Here is a 2,630-nt window from a genome sequence, read left to right on the forward strand (position 1 = left end):
TCTGGACTCTTAGGACGCACGCATCATTGAAACACCATACCTCCACTGTGACTCGAAGCAGCTTTATTTTGGCTGTCTGTAACAGGCCTAAGAATTTTTTCCCATCCTTGGCTGTCAAATCCGCAACCTTTAACATTTCTGTTATTCTAATCTCTACAACAATCTGGTGGTTTAGTCCCTGTTATATAATAAGTCTTTAAAGAATTATTATATAGCATGAATAGCAGACAGACACCTGACAGTATAATTCAGATCATTCCCACAGATCTCTGTAAGTTACATTTTGGAGTTGGTAGGGAAAGGACAGATGCATCTTGACACAAATGTACATCTAATCATGATCTCTCATTCTAATCTACTACCCAGAGTTGTGAGGATCAAAATTGAGAGGGGAAACTTGTTCACTGTCATGAACTCTCCAAAACAAGAACAAATAAACCAGGGATTAGGCCCTCCATTTGTGGGTGGGTTGCAACTCCCATCATCCCTGAACACTGGCTATGTTGATGCAATCCAACCAACATCTAGAGGGCCTCACATTCCTCACCTGGAGGTAAATGAAGGGAGAGAGGTATGTTCCAGCTCAGCTAAAACACAGCTGGATCCATTGTGGAATTTGTTGCATTTCTGAATTTGGCACGAACTCAGTGGTACTTAACTTTTGAGAAAATATGCATACAATCAAGTCTGTCGAAGCAGCTATCCTACGCTCATTAGCTCCGTGGGAAACCAGTGGGACATGCAGTGCAAGTTTGCTTACTGAGGAGAAACTCCCTCGCAATTCAACGGGATTTCCTCTCCGCCAAGCGTGTTCAGGGTTACAGCCTTCCTTCCGAAAGCAATCTTGCAGAGGATCAGGCCAAGCACAATCTTTCTGCAGTCAGTTGAAACTGAAATACACAACATCAAGTTTTAAAAAAAACAACTGTCCTACAATGCATTTTTTCATGGAGAGGGGGAGAAAGGAAGAGACATCCCTTTTCGTGTGAGAACGGTGGAGACGGAAGAAGGGGGGGTTCGGAGTACAGAAAAATGTCCTATTTTCCAACTAGGAAACTAGACTAAAGAAGAGGAAGAAAAACCTAACCTTTTCTCCTCTCTCCTTTGGTTCTTGTTGTTGTTCTTGTTGTTACTATTATTTCTGTATCCCGCTTTCTCCCCAAAATTGGGACTCAAGAGCATCTTACAGTCCAAAAGCACAGTATAATTGAAAACTTACAAAAGTTGACATTTAAAATGGACCAAATGCATCTGAGGAAGCAGACTTTAACCCACGAAAATTCATGCTGACAACTTCTTTCTTTCATTTAGTCTCAAAGGTGCTACAAGATCTCGCTATATACTGATTCCACAGACTAACACGGCTGTAGCTGTGAATTAAAATGGAACTAAACTACTATAATATTGAAAGAGATCATTTGTTTAAAAACAGAATACAATTTAGAATGATAAAAGCACTTTGAAAACCATGTGTTCAGTAGCTAAAACAAATAAACATATTTTAGGGACAGCTACGTTGGCCATACAGCAAAGTGCAACAACACCCCAAAACTTATATATGACCAATTAAAATGCACAAAATACATGATGCAAGCTTTCGAAGCTCCATTGGCTTCTTCATCAGGGAAAGGAGAGTTGTGACCTCACAAGGAATGAATGGAGATATCTTGGATCTCAGAGGAAATACCTTTTTGTGTTGCTATTGGAATTCAAATGTTATCTCCTTGATTCTTTGTCCCCAGTGCCACAGGTCCAGGAGGAGGAAGGGCATGCCTGCATGGATATCCCTCCACACCATCTCAACACATAACACAACAACATTGTGACAATGGTCCAAAACACACTGCAGAAACAATCTCATTTGAGACCACTTTAATTGCCCTGGCTCAATGCTAGGGAAATCTGGGAACTGTAGTTTTGGGAGACATTTAGCTTTCTCCGTCAGAGAGCTCTGGTGCCACAATAAACTACAATTCCCAGGATTCCCAAGCACTGAGCCAAGCCAGTTAAGAGTGGTCTCAAACTGGATTATTTCTGCAGTGTGTTTTGGACCACAATGCAGCCCTGTGACTAACATTGGTCAAACAGTGGGTCCTTGGTATCTGCTGGGGTTTGGTTCCAGGAACCCTGCATCCCAAAATCTGTGGATGCTCAAGTCCCTTTAAGCATAACAGCATAATAAAATGGTGTCCCTTATATAAAATGACAAAATCTAGGTCTGCTTTGTGGGATAATATATATATTCAAGCCATGGGTGGTTGAGTTAGTGGCTAAAGAATCTGTGGATATGGAGGGGTGACTGTTTTTCTCCCTCTTGTATATGAGAGACAGTGTGGAGTAGTGCTCTAAGTGTTGGACTGTGACTCTAGAGACCAGAGTTCGAATCCCTGCTGAGCCATGAAACCCACTTGGTGCCCTTTGGCAAGTCACACTCTCTCAGCCTCAGGGGATGGAAATGGCAAATCCTCTCTGGAGAAACATCCCAAGAAAACCCCAGGATACTATGAGTCAGAAAGGACTTGAAGGCACACAGCTACAAGAACAACAACAAAGCTACATAATACCCATGTTAGTGAAGAATACAAAGAGAAAACACTTTTCATAAAGGTTTCCTTTGTGGTCACCTTGAA

General features: G+C 41.7%; 1 protein-coding gene across 1 annotated transcript in view; it reads right to left on the reverse strand.

Annotated features, from left to right (window-relative positions):
- The window catches only part of DBNL (drebrin like), a 42,622-nt gene extending 40,772 nt beyond the window's left edge, over positions 1–1,850 (reverse strand). Inside the window, exon 1 of the mRNA XM_042474242.1 lies at positions 761–1,850. The gene's annotated coding sequence lies outside the window, so the exon portion shown is untranslated. The remainder of the gene's footprint in view (positions 1–760) is intronic.
- Positions 1,851–2,630: the final 780 nt, after the last annotated feature.

This window comes from Sceloporus undulatus, chromosome 6, assembly GCF_019175285.1.
Source record: "Sceloporus undulatus isolate JIND9_A2432 ecotype Alabama chromosome 6, SceUnd_v1.1, whole genome shotgun sequence".
NCBI classification, from domain to species: domain Eukaryota; kingdom Metazoa; phylum Chordata; class Lepidosauria; order Squamata; family Phrynosomatidae; genus Sceloporus; species Sceloporus undulatus.